We start from the raw sequence: 13,951 nt of genomic DNA, 5'->3' as shown, positions 1-13,951 counted from the left end.
CCTTTTCTAGTTTTTTAAGATGAAGCGTTAGGCTTTTTACTTGGGGTCATTCTTGTTTTTGAAGATAGACTTGTAATGATATGAACTTTCCTTTTATGAATGCTTTTGCCGTGTCCCAAAAGTTTTGACATCTTGTACTATCATTATCATTCGTTTCTATGTATCTCTTGATTTCTCTCTTTATTTCTTCTCTGACCCAGTTATTCTTCAGTAGCATGTTGTTTAATCTTCATGCGTTTGTGGTTCTTCCTTATTTCTTTTTGCAGTCGATCTTTGGTTTCAGAGCATTATGATAAGAGAATATGGTTGGTATGATTTCTCTTATCTTATATTTGTTGATGCTATCTCTGTGTCCCAGTATTTGGTCAGTCCTTGAGAATGTTCTTCTAACATTTCTTGTAATACTGGTTTGGTTGAACTCCTATTTCTTGTAATACTGGTTTGGTGTTGATGAACTCCTATAGCTTTTTCTTTTTCTTTTTCTTTTTTATGTCTACAACACCTGGTCTTCCTAGGTGGTCTCCCATCCAAGTACTAACCAGACCCAAACCTGCTTAGCTTCTGAGATCAGACGGGATTGGGCTTGTTCAGGGTGGTATGGCTGTAGTATCTGCTAGCTTTTTCTTGTCTAGGAAGCTCTTTTTCTGTCCTTCAATTCTAAATGATAGCTTTCCTTGGTTGTAGGTCCTTGTTTTTCATCACTTTGAATATTTCTTGCCAATCCCTTCTAGCCTGCAAAGATTCTGTTGAGAAATCAGGAGACAGTCTTATGGGAGCTCCCTCGTTGTTAACTGCTTTTCCTTTGCTGCTTTTAAGATTCTCTCTTCACCCTTAACTTTTGGCATTTTAATTATGATGTGCCTTGGTGTGGGCCTGTTTGAGTTCATCGTGTTTGGGACTCTTCGGCGCTTCTTGGGCTTGCATGTCTTTTTCCAACAGACTGGTGAAGTTTTCTGTCATTATGTCTTTGAAGAGGTTTCAATTTCTTGCTCTCTCTCTTCTTCTTTTAGTACTTTGAGGAGGCAAATGTTGATACACTTGATGTTGTCCAGAGGCTTCTTTAACTATCCTCATAGTTTTGGATTCTTTTTTCTTGTTGCAGTTCTGATTGGGTGTTTTCTGTTACCTTACCTTCCAATTGCTGATTTGATTCTCTTTTTCATCTAATCTACTGTTGATTCCTTCTAATGTATCTTTATTTCAATTATTGCCTTCTTCATTTCTGACTTTTTGTGTGTGTTTTCTACTTCTTAAAATTAAAGTTCTCGCTGGGTTCATTTACTCTTCCTCTAAGTTCACTGAGCATCGTTATAACCGGTGTTTTGAATTCTGCATCTTGTAGATCGTTTGTCTCCATTTTATTTAGTTCTTTTTCTGGAGCTTCATTCTTTCATTTAGGAGATGTTTCTTTGTCTCCTGATTTTGGCTGCATCCAGGTGTTTGTTTCTATCTATTACGTAGGGCTGCAATGTTTCCTGGTAGAGTGGCTTTATGTAGCAGGTGTCCTGTGGGACCCAGTGGCACAGTCTTCCTGGTCACCTGAGCCATAGGTGTGTCCCTTATATGGGTTGTGTGTGCCCTCCTGTTGTAGTTGAGCTTATCTGCATGAGGGTGGGAGTGACTGACCCTCAGGCTGATTCATTGTGATGACTTGGCTGGTGACTATAGTAGAGGAGCTGTAGTGCAGGAATTGACCTTATGGAGTAGGATTCATTTTAGCAAGGCTCTGGTGCCTGCGCTTTGGGTGTGTCATCCTTGGGTGTGGCCCCGGGTGGTGCTCTGGCTCAGGCTGAAGCCAGGAACTAAGTGTGTAGGCCAGTGCCTCCTGGGAGAGGCCCTGCAGCAGGCCAAGTTCAGCCACAGCCTATACCCTGCCTGTGGGCACCTAGCATGAGCAACCAAGCAAACTGCAGATGAATTCCACCTGCACTGCACTTTTGTGGTGCCTTAAGAGGCAGGGACCCATGCCAAGGCCAGCTGCCACTAGTATTGGGCTTGAGGCTGCTTAGCAAGAGGTACAGGGCATGCTGAGGCCAGATGCTGCTTGTTTGGGTTTTGCAAACCTTTAAGAAATTTTAGAAAAGTCCATAGCATGAACCAAGAGAGGCTGTTTACATGGAAAACCCACTGGAAGTGGGTCGGATGGGCTACAAATTGGGTGGGGAGGGATCTCAGGGAATCACCAAGGTGAGGCAAACAGTATTAGCCAGGTTGATGGAGATTCAGATATGGCAGCTGACTGCATCTGCAGGCTGGATAGGTGGAGGGCTCAACAAAGGAAAAATGGCTTCTGCTATCACTTCTCTCTAGGAGAAAGCTGCCCTTTCAGCCCTGTCCTGAAGCCAGACAATTCAGTTCTACCTCATATTTTGCTGGCACCTTTTGAGCTGCTGCCTTAGCACTGGAGCTCAAAGCAAGTGAGTTTGTCAGCAAGTAAGTCAGTGCATGGGCCCTTTAAGAGAAACACCTGGGACTCCCACAGTCCTGTGTCTAAGTCATCCACAATTTATCTGGTTTTCATAGCCAGAAGTTGTGGGGACATCTCTTCTCAGCATTGGAACCCTGGGCTGAGGATCCTGGCGTGGGCCTGGGACCCCTTGCTTCTCCAGGGGAACGCCACTGCCGAGATATTCCTCTTGATTTTAAACAGCATATGCGGTTGTGATACAAGCTTATTCTGCATTTTCACCCCTCTTACCAGTGGCTTCCTCTGTATATCCTTAGTTGTAGGACTTCTGTTTAACTAGACTTCAGGTGATTCTCAATGATGGCTGTTCTGTAGTTTAGTTGTAATTTTGATGTGGGTGTGAAAGCAGGCGAGCACAGCATTTACCTACTTCTCCATCTTGACTAGAATCCTAATTTAAGTAATTTTTTAAAATTTAATTTTGAGAAGCTGTATTCTCTACAGGCAACTGAAAATGGAAAGTTAAATATATTTTGGAAGCTTCAGTAATGTGTCTGGTAAATTATTGCTGCAAATATATTGCAATTCTTCAACAGGGTCACATTAGGTATTAGAAAATCACCCAAATTCATTAGTTTTACATATTGCTATCCCTTTAATTTAACATTCCTTTTCATGTTTACCAGTCAATTTTAACTGTAAATTTAACATAGTTTTAGGAATTGATTTCTATTATGTTGTTCAAAATACACATGACTTCCAAACAATGAAAAGGCTATAATTTTTCAATATTATAAAACTTTCTTTTAAGGATATTGTTGTATCTAATATGAAAAATAGAAAAACAAGGTAAAAAATGTAAAATATTACACATTTGTTAATTTTGAAATCTAGTTTTGGGTCATAGATGATAGGATCTGTAATTGAAATGAGTGTTCTATTTTTTTTCTAATATATTTTATATTTGAGAAGATTTCAGTGTCAGAGACTGCAATTTATTTCACCTAAATAACATTTAAAAAAAATCACTGCATTTTTCTTCAAAGAATTTCTTAATCCCTTTGATGTTTTCATGGGCATTAGTATAGTAAATTTTTGTTACTGCATGACTTTGCTTATAAAATTACTTTTACTTTAAACATGATCCAAATCAGTACTGAGAATATAAAGGTGAAAGTAGCTATTTTAAATCTTATAACTTTGGCTTGCATTCTAGAATGTATATCTTTCCTTATATTTTCAACAATTTCAAAGTGTGTTACTCTGAGGTCTGATGGCATTCATCTGCCTTCTCATTGAGATTTAACAATGGTTTCAAATTTATGCTTGGCAAATATGTTCTTAATACACTCAGTGTCTACTGAAGCAGCAAAATAGCTGTATAGTTCTCAGATATTAACAAAATTCGGTGTTGTCAAAAGTTTGCTGCAATGTTCACTGACATATTTGAAAATGTACAAAACAGGGAATATCGAATGCCCTAGAATTTTCTGTGGCCCTGCTATTGCATTCTACTCTATTTTCTTATGTCCTGTCCACTAAAACTGGATAAATTTTATTTTGGTATTAGTCTTTTTAGAATATGCATCAGTCCTCATCAGTCACATCATCTGTTGGGTAAAATCTTATGAAATGTTTGAATACAGAATATTTGCATCTCGGAAATCCAGAAATCATTAATTATCTGCTGTACATGGTTCCATATGGGATTTTATCTATAACAAATTTGTAATATTTTACATTTTTTACCTTATTCAAAATGATTTAATTCACCACACCTCTTGCCTGTCTATGCGGTTTTTTGTTTCATTCCCTAAATAATATTTAATGTTTCACACTGATCCTTCTGTTCTGTGTATATGTTCTGTCATAAAGTTATTATATTTTGTTATATTTCCTGCCAAATGGAGAAAATTTCCACCATAATTTTCATAAAGATTCCTAGATCGCCCTTTGAACATTAGACACTGCTCTACAGAAAAACTGTTTATGTATATTATTCACTCAGGGTGTCCATAACTTTTTTCATTCTCATATAGTTTCTTTCTTGTTGCATGGACAGTTAAATTTTTTTCCAAATTAGTTTTTACTTTTAAATACTTAATATTGTTGAAGTTGTCCATTTCATTTTTTTTCATGTTTAGCAAGCACATGTGATAATTGCTGACAATCTTTGCATCCATCCTCATTCTTCAGTTGACTTTTTAAAGAAAGAGTTTATAATATAGACAATATACTTTGTTTTGAGATAGATTAAAGTAACAAGGATCTGATGTTCCCTTTTCTCCATTTGGGAAGAATTTGTGTGTAATAAGTTTCTAATCATTCTATCTACATTATTTTTAGAAGGGTAAAAGTCTCTTTCTTGAGGTGGGTAGTTTCCAACAAGTATCCACAAGAGGGTCCATTATGTAATGTTTAAACCATACGGCTATGTACTTGGATGAGCGGAAAATATATTTGATTTAATGCATTCCTTTTTTTTTTTTTTTTTTTACAACAAATTCTCTTGCACTTTTTCTTGAAATACATTGGTAAGGGTTGATATGGAGTTAAAGCATTTGATCGCATCCTGTTTGTCAGTGATACAGCTGTGCTATAGTTTGGAGTTGCTTCACTTTATTCCCACATCTTACCTTTTCAAAGATTTACTTAATCATCAGAATAATTTTAATCACTTGTGTTTTTGTTTTCTGATTCTGATGATTGAAAAAAAAATTTCAATCATGCTACCTCAGAAGGAAACAATATAACAGTTTAGTATTTTATCTTAGAATTTTTAACTTTTAAAAATAACCTGTCTTTGATGAGCCTCATCAATAACAATCAATTTTTTACTGACAATTTTCATAACAGCAAATTAAACAATTGAAATTTTCAAATAGAATATTTGTGGATTATTAATGGGAAATAAAAGGTTTTTTTCTTAGATATTTGTATGTTAATGGAATTGTAGATGTAAATTAGGAACTCAGTCATACTATTCTGGTATAGTAAACAATCGGTAGATGACTTAAATTGTAATAGAAAAAGCGAAATTTAGTCAGTGCACTAAATACCAATAGGGGATTTAAAAAAATTTTAAAGATGCTCACAGATCACTATATTAAACAGACTTAATTTAGATAGGTTAGATCAGCAGTTCTTTGATTATTGACTAATTCTCTTTTCATAAGTTAATGAATAATTATATATATTTTACATTCTTGGAATAAGCTATTTTTCTTCTACCCATCAAAAATTATTAATGTATACTGATATTGCTAAAATTAGACACATTACTCCCATCTCCTGGAAATTTGCCATAATAATTATATAAATTGCCCATCTTTGAAGTGTACAAAAATGTAATACAAACACACAAAAAATCTACAATAGTAAAGATATCTCTCATGTAAACAGCTCCCTCTTGGATGTTGTGTCTTTGTGCAGTGCACAACTGAACAACTACATTCCGCTCTTAGTTACCTTCTTGGTTCAGTCATATGGGTTTTTCTGGATATCTTTCTTGTCTAAAGAGTGACTCTGAGGAGAAACTCGAGTTTTCCTTCTGCTTAATAATAGTTAAGGGAGAAGCCCAGGGAACCATTTCCTTCCAGATTAGTAGCTAGGACATGGGCAGTTTATAGAGAGGAAGTAGTCAGATGCCTCTCTGTACTTGAGCTATCCTATATATTCCCACACATTCTAAACTACCCCCTCACCAAGGCTTGGTTTCAAAGAGGTGGTGAGGAGGATAAAACCAGAGAACCCAAATGCCCACTTTTTCCTCCTTTTCCATCTCTCTCTTTCTCTTTCTTTCCTGCAATACCATGAGTTCAGAAGGGCAGGGCACTCTCTTATTTCCTCTGCTTCATATCCTGCTTTTTCTAACTGTTAAAACTTAAGGGCTGACAAGGTTCCTTCCCTACCATGAGAGAAGTTCTAGTACTTGCCACTGAACCTTGAAACGAGAGCTAAAGGAATACAGTGAACTCTTCTAGCCCCTGGCCTAGAAAGGCCCATAGCTGCCTCTCCTGTACAGAGCTGTGATGACAAGGGAAGATATTTGTGGGATGCAGCTTCAGAAGAAAACCACAGAGCATTGAGTAGTGTTCCTCCCGCTTAATGGCTTTGAAGGACAAATTATGTCCTGTTATTTGGAAAGTGAAAAGCAGACTGATTTCATTTTCTTGATCAAGACCATCTGGATTTTGCATTTAAATTATCATAAGCTTTTAAAGAATTTCTATAACTGGCTACTCTAATTTGCTCACTAGAAAACTGCAAGAACTTAAACCACAGGTGTCCATCAAATCTGGAAACACAGATACTATTATTTTATCATATGGAATCTAATATCAATAAAGCATTTAGTATGTATTCAACTATTGTATTAGTTTCCTATTACTGCTATAAAAAGCTACCAAAAACAGTGGCTTAAAACAACACAAATTTATTCTCTTATAGTTCTGGAGGTCAGGGTCTTACGGGGCTAAAATCAAGTTCACAGCAGGGCTGCATTTCTTCTGGGGGCTCTCAGGCAGAAGTCATCTTTTGTGTTCTTCAATTTCTAGAGGTCACCTTCATTACTTGACTTGTGACCCTTTCCTATATCTTCAGAGTGCATTACTCTAACTTCTGTTTCCATAGTCACATCTACTCTGACTTTGACCCTCCAGCTTCCTTATGACTAGAATCCCTCTGAGGACTTTGGGTCCACCTAGATAATTTGTTAATTCAAGAGAATCTCCCTCTTTCAAGATCCTTAAAGTAATCACATCTGCAAAGTTGCTTTTGCCATGTAAGTTAACATAGTCTCAGGTTCTGGGTGTCAGAACATGGACATCTTTGTGGGGGGCAGTGTTATTTGGTCTATCACACCTTTATTTCCAGACTTAATTGTCACTCTGGTATTTAATAAAATTGGTGCATGTAGGAATTACTAGGCTTGTCAATAGGTGCTAAGCAGGCATTGATATGATGATATGCATTGTGAGTCTATCAGATGCTAGTATGGTGGACACAGAGCCTGACAAACACAAGGAAGAGAACCACCGAATAACAGTCTATAACCCACTCCAGTCTGTAGTGTGTATTTTTCAGACTCTGGGACTGCAGACAGGCTTTTCCTCAAGAAACAGAGGGTGGTTGGTGGTTCCTGCTGTCATGGAGATGACATTCGTGCTCCATGCAGACCCCAGCTGTTTCTTTTATGACACCTCCTGCCTCTTTTACAGGGTTCTGCTCCTAAACCCCAGTGTGCCTTGCTTTCCTCAGCAGACTGCCTTGGGTTGAACCCAGAGAGCCTGGGAATTTACACTCCCTCTTCCTGCACAGCCCTTGACCATTGACCAGCAGATGGGAGCAAGGCTGCGAGTAACTCCCTGCAGGTGGGGCTGACCCTCTGTACTTGGCCTGAACTCACGCCTTCCTGGCTGCATGCTATCCCCCAAGCCTGTCCCTAAGACATCTCTTGTCATGAATCTGTCTTTCAGGGTCTGCTTCAGAACCCCACTTTGAACACCCTCTGAATGAAACCTTTAAAAACAACACACAAAGAGCCAGGATGAATACATGCATCTTAGAGAACAAAACTTGACTATTGTCTAACTCTAGTTATAACGCATTTTGAGCAGCACCATAACTTTCAATTTCCTAGTAGCCGCTTAAATAAAAGTAGAAACAGGTGGAATCTATTTTAATAATATATTTTCTTTGACCCAGTATATTCAAAGTTGCATATTTCAATGTGCTATCAATGTAAACATTAATGACAATTTTACATTTGATTTTTCCTGCCAAGTCTTTGAAATCCATTCTTTTACACTTGCACATCTCAATTCAAACTAAGCATGTTTCAAGGACTCAGCAGCCACATATGACTGTGGCTACTGTATTGGACAGTGCAGCTGTAGAGTACAACTATGTCAATTAGAAGGAAATTTGTAAAATTAGCAAGAAGAGCAGAATTGTGTAATGAAAGGCTGCATGCTGTCTGTGGGGGGTAGACAGGGACATGTCTTGCACCATTCTCTTCCTGCTGGGGTGCATGGAGCAATTCTGGAATCCTGATCACAGTCCCTTCCCATCCTCAATAGATTTCCTGTGCAGGGTGTGCCCTCAGGGAAAGGCTGATCTGCTCATAACAGCTTCAGGTATAAGGTCCCTGGGATTATTCCCATGCTAGTGAATAAATAGCATTTTAGTTTTATACTCCAGTCTGGCATTTGGTTTTATTCATGGGTAATCTGAGCCTGTCCTTGAGCGTGTATCTATAATTTGGTATTCAGATAAAATCAGGCTTCTGATCCTGCAAAAGTCAGAGCTTCGCCCAGGAGGGAATGTAAGTGTGCAGGACTCTGCTGACCCTTTCACTGGTAAACACATGAACTCATCTGTCCTGTCCACAGCCTCACCCTGGGCTACTCTACATATATATTGATTTACTAATTTCTGCTGTGGCTTTACAGATTAATGTCCTTGGTTTTCAAGCCCTTTAGAATTGATCCCCTATTTACTTCTCAGGCCTCATCTTTCTTCTACTCTTGCTTCTGAGCCTTTGCACACGCTAATTCATTTTCATGGAAAACTCTTTTCTTTTCCCCATGCCCTGCAACTTCAAGCCTCTTATTTTTTTAAGCGCGGGCATAAACTGATCTAAATCCTTAAATGTTTTTATTTCTACATTAGAAATAAGATAAAAAAATTATCATCTTATAAATTATGAACAAACACCTCTAGCTTTCAGCAATTTCTATGGTGAATGTGTTTTTGGAAATACAAAATAGTTTTTGGAAATACAGTGAAGAACAGTTTGGCAACATGCCTCTTAATTCTGAAAAGAGAAAGATCTATTGATATCTTTAGTGGTTTGATGATCAAAACATGAAACGGCATCCTGCAGGACATATTGAAACACTCTGACATCAGAAGACCCGTTTACAGCCTTTATTAGCAGAAGGCAGCGGGCTTGAGGCCCACAAGAAATTAAGCCAAAGGAAGCCATGCTCTGGGAAAGTAAAAACAATTCCTACAAACCAATTTATGAACTTCCGCCTGAACCAGAATTAAGTCATTAACTACACCCCCTGCTTTTGGGCTGCCACCTTCCTTCAACCTTTTCCTATGGTCGTGACACTGACATGGACAGTGCCAATTCTGCAACCCACTGACAACATGACTCGAAGCTTTTATATTTTAGATTTATTTATAGGCCAGGATGAATTGCTGAGTTCTCTGATATTTTCTGAACAGATGCTAAACTAAAAGGGTGATTCCAGTTAAAAAAAAAAAAAAATCTAGAGATTTGTAATGGTAGACTTAAATCTATTAATATCCCACTCTTTTGAGGTGGTCTAATGCTTTGGATGGGGAAGTCTCATGGTTCCTTGAATGCCAGCTTGAGGCCCTCCCAGGCAGTGCTGGGAAAATGATAGGAGCTTCATAAATACGTGGGTGGCTAGACAACTGACCTGCACACATTTAAGAACCTGTGGTTGACACAAGCCACATGCAGAGCTGGTGCAGTGCCAAGACTAAGGAAGAATAAAATCCATCGGAAATTGAGACCCTGCAAATCATATGGCAACCAATGTGGTTCCCAGCACCCGGCTTCAGCAAAAGTATGCCAAATAAATTAGAAGTAAAGCAATAAAAGGGTCAGAGACATACTTTCCCTAAGAAGCACATTTTCAGGCTTCATCAGCAGGCAAACGAATAGAAAAATGAACCAGCAAAACCTTTGAAAAGGAGAGGTAAATTTGTTACACAATGACCTCCGTTAGCTCCCTAGGTCTCAGGGTCTCAGGCAGCTGCACCTGTAGGTCAGGGTCTACAGTTGGATGGATTCAACCTCTCTTTCTTTCCTTTCTCATTTAAGTAGCTTTTTATTATTTTTAATCAATGTAACACATTCATTGTAACAAATACTCAAAATATGTTTTTAATTGTTCTTAATGGCGCAAATTCTCAGAGTGACAACTAACTACTCAGAGAGGGAGAAATGGAAGGAAGAAGTGAGAAGATAGAGTGAGACAGAAAGAGAGAAGAGAGACTGAGTTATTATTTAGCATTTCTGGCTTTATCTGCTGTAGACAAGTGTCTGTTTATTAAGTCTCAGTCACAGAAGTGAGGGTTTAGTGTTCTAACACCTTCTCTGCTTTACTTCCCCTCTCCTCATCCTCTCTTTATCACACATTTTTTTTTTTGATTAAAATGTTCTAACCAAATTTGGTGAAATTATACTATAGTTTTGGTGTCACTGCCTCTCATGGTTCCTTCTTTTTCTTGATCAGCCCTGAAATCCTTGAACTCATCACAGTTGGGTAGGGTCTTTTCTCATTTGTTTTACTAGTATTCAGTGGATTCTCTCTGGGAACTAGTTCTTTATTTACAGTTACAGTATTTGAATGTGGTTTTTAAATCCACTCAGTCATAAACCTTCAATATTTTTCTCCTATAATTGAAGAACAGCATTAAATATCGGCATATCAAAATGTCTTTGACCTAGCCATTTATACTAAATGTAGTCTTAATGAGCCTTCTTTTTTACCCTCCACATTAGAAATCATTCTATCCAGTCTTAGAGAGATAGATTCAGAATATTTAAGATTCTGTCTATATAGCTGCACTACAGCACTTGAGTAAACTGCTTGAAATCATAGAACTAGCCATTGGGATAGTTAGTTTATGAAGAAACTTTTCTGAAAATCTCATTCATTTTTGTCAACAGTCAGCTAAAATACTAGTATAGCTAGATAGGCAAGGGAGAGTAGACACTGTTTCATGCCTGAGATTTGAATGTGTTCCCTGAGGAATGGTGACTACCAGAGGGCTCTGCCCGCTGCCCGCTGCCCACAGAACATAGCCTGATAGTGTTGCATTAGTTAAGATTTTGATGCATGTTTTCCATTCTATACCATGACTCACATTATAAGAGTTACCTAAACAAAGATATCTGATCTTGCTGCATGAGTTTTCCATGGTAAACAGAATAAAATGCCTTTAAAAAATTGCTCCTCATAGAAGTATCATGTCTGTATGGCCAAGCACTGATTCACAGACTGCTTGTGAACGGTTTGTCCAACTGTCAAGTACAGTATCTTCCAGCAGGGACATGGAGTAGCAGCTGCTTTTCTATGTTATACATCATTGACACCATGTTACCCTCTACTGCATTCTTTGACAAAAGGAGATTCCAAGTAGTTTTTCTTTCTCCTTTTTAACATTTGTCGTTAAGTTTAGCACTACCTTCCCCAAGCTTCTCAGGAGTCCTGAGATTCACACTTGCTTTTGCTATGGGAGATGCAACTTTAAATGTGGTTTCTGTTGTTTTAGGCTTTTTTGCTCTACATAAACACCAGAATTTATTTTTGCTAAAAAATCATTATTTTGAGCTTTTTCTAGGGGAACTTTCTAAGTTTACCAAAGGGATCACAGGGCCTTGAAAATGATGTGACAGCTTCAGGAGTTTCATGCTTTCCTTTGGCAAAGTGGATAGACAGCGCTCTACCCATGCGCATGCAGTGTTGTCTTCTGAAGCAAAATCACTGCAGGTGGAGACTCTCTTAGTTCTAGCACATACAGATTCACATTTCATCTTCTCCCTGAAGTCATACTTCAAATTTGTTTTGAGTTATTATTCTGAGCTGTTTTAGCTTTACCATTTTCAATACTAGTTTTATGTTTGATGAGCCACTCTTCGACCACTGCTTCACATTTGTGAATTATAGATGTAAGATAAACAATTGAAGTAGCAGAAAGTGCCAATTTAATGAACAGAAATGACCAAAATAACATCAGACTCTATTAACAAAGACAAACTATAAGCAGATAGCTGAGATGACCAAACGACAGTCTTTGTAGCCAAGTAAGTTTTTAGAATATGTAGAATTTCTTTGAAAATTATAATTAATTTTACATTCAAAACTTCAATGTGTATAAACAAATTCCGTCTTCTATTTTGTTCTCGAAAACTGTCAAGCTGCCCAGAAGTAATTGGGGGTGTCAGCAATCAAAGGACCACATGCTGAGAGATGCTGCTCTATATCAAAGTACAAATCTGTCCAGCACTAAGACTCCCCCATTCCTTTCTGCAGGGAAGCCTGGAGCTCCCTTGGTCATCACATTCAGACTTTTCAGCAGGCACTCAAAGGCTTTGACAAGTCCTCCCAAGTATCAGTTGACCAGCAAGAACATATTCTCTCAAAAGAAGCCATATCTCAGCCAGATCAAGAGAATGTACTCTGAGCCAGGAGGACTCCACTCCCTCAGAGACTTAGAACTCTCCAAGCATCAATTCTCTCATATCTCCATATAAAATGGAGATAATAATGCCTCCCTTTTAGGAGTTTTGGGAGGAAGAAATGAATTGAAATGAGAAATGCAAAGTACCTAACATAGATACTGGCACATAGCAGGATTTGGTAATTAGTTGTTGTAATCTTTTATCTTTTAAAATATGTCCCCATAGCATTTGGATATCAGAAGCTGAGATATTTAAGCACCACAGTAAATAAACTTAAATTTGGTAATTGCAATCCAAGAGGGCAGAGGAAGTATTTAAACAGTCTCCAGTAACACTGTATAAAGGTTTGAGATACAGTAGTGGCTCATAGGCACTCAACACAGAGCTCTACTAAGTGGGTTCATTCTCCTTCAGTCTCAGTATGACTCTGAGCCTGAAAGTCAGCATCATGAAAAAGGATGTTCTTGCTAGGCCTCAGTGTTCTCATCTGCACATGACAAACCAACATGTACAGTCATTCACTTTTCCTGACTACTCTTAGGGATTTTGTGTTTGCACATCTCTGCCATGGTTATTTATGGTACTGATTAGGCTCCTGAGTGGAAGGCAGCCATGAACAGGGAAGAAGAGAAAGATAGAAAAAAGATCTGGAAAGCAGGAGGGAGGTTGGAGGTGGGGAGGAGACATGGGGAATTGAAGAGAGTCAGCATGAACTGGAATTCTAGGGGTAAGATAGAAACAAAGCTCTAAAAGTTGCTTTGAAGTTTGGGACTCGAGGGATTTGGGTGGGTGAGAACGATTTCTAGAACGTTTTGCTGCTGGTCTCTCTTTGGCAGTTAGACATGTTTCTTGTAGATATGGCATTGTGCTAAGACAGGCAGCATGGTAGATTACAAATTTTGCCACAAATTCTTCCCATTTATGTTAAAACTCATTTGCAACGTAATTTTGCAAACACATATGTAAGCACAGCCACTGTCACATGGAGCAGAGACCAACTGTCTCAACTGAGCTCAGCTGAAAATATTAATCCTCAGAATTGCAAACAAATAAATGGTGGTTATTTTAAGCTACTAAGTTTTGTTATGGTTTGTTATGCAGCAAAAGCTAACCAATACAGGCAAGAACAGGAAGATTCAGTACTTTGTGAGTTTGTTATGAGATGGTGATGTATGTTTGGTGCATACTGCTTAACTGTGAAAAAGCAGCTGCAGCCAATTAAACAGAGCAAACATTAGAAAATTTTAGCAGTGTTAGTGCCCCTAGAGCTCATGTACTCTAACTCGCCTCTGACACCATGCCCAGCGGTCCTGCGC

General features: G+C 38.3%; 1 pseudogene; it reads right to left on the bottom strand.

Moving 5' to 3' along the window:
- Window positions 1-490: 490 nt before the first annotated feature.
- Window positions 491-609, bottom strand: LOC112469321 (annotated as a pseudogene).
- Between the last annotated feature and the right edge of the window lie 13,342 nt (window positions 610-13,951).

Source organism: Pteropus alecto, unplaced genomic scaffold, assembly GCF_000325575.1.
Source record: "Pteropus alecto unplaced genomic scaffold, ASM32557v1 scaffold146, whole genome shotgun sequence".
NCBI lineage: Eukaryota > Metazoa > Chordata > Mammalia > Chiroptera > Pteropodidae > Pteropus > Pteropus alecto.
The sequence above is the reverse complement of the archived record's forward strand: the minus strand, read 5'-3'. Positions and strand labels throughout refer to the sequence as shown.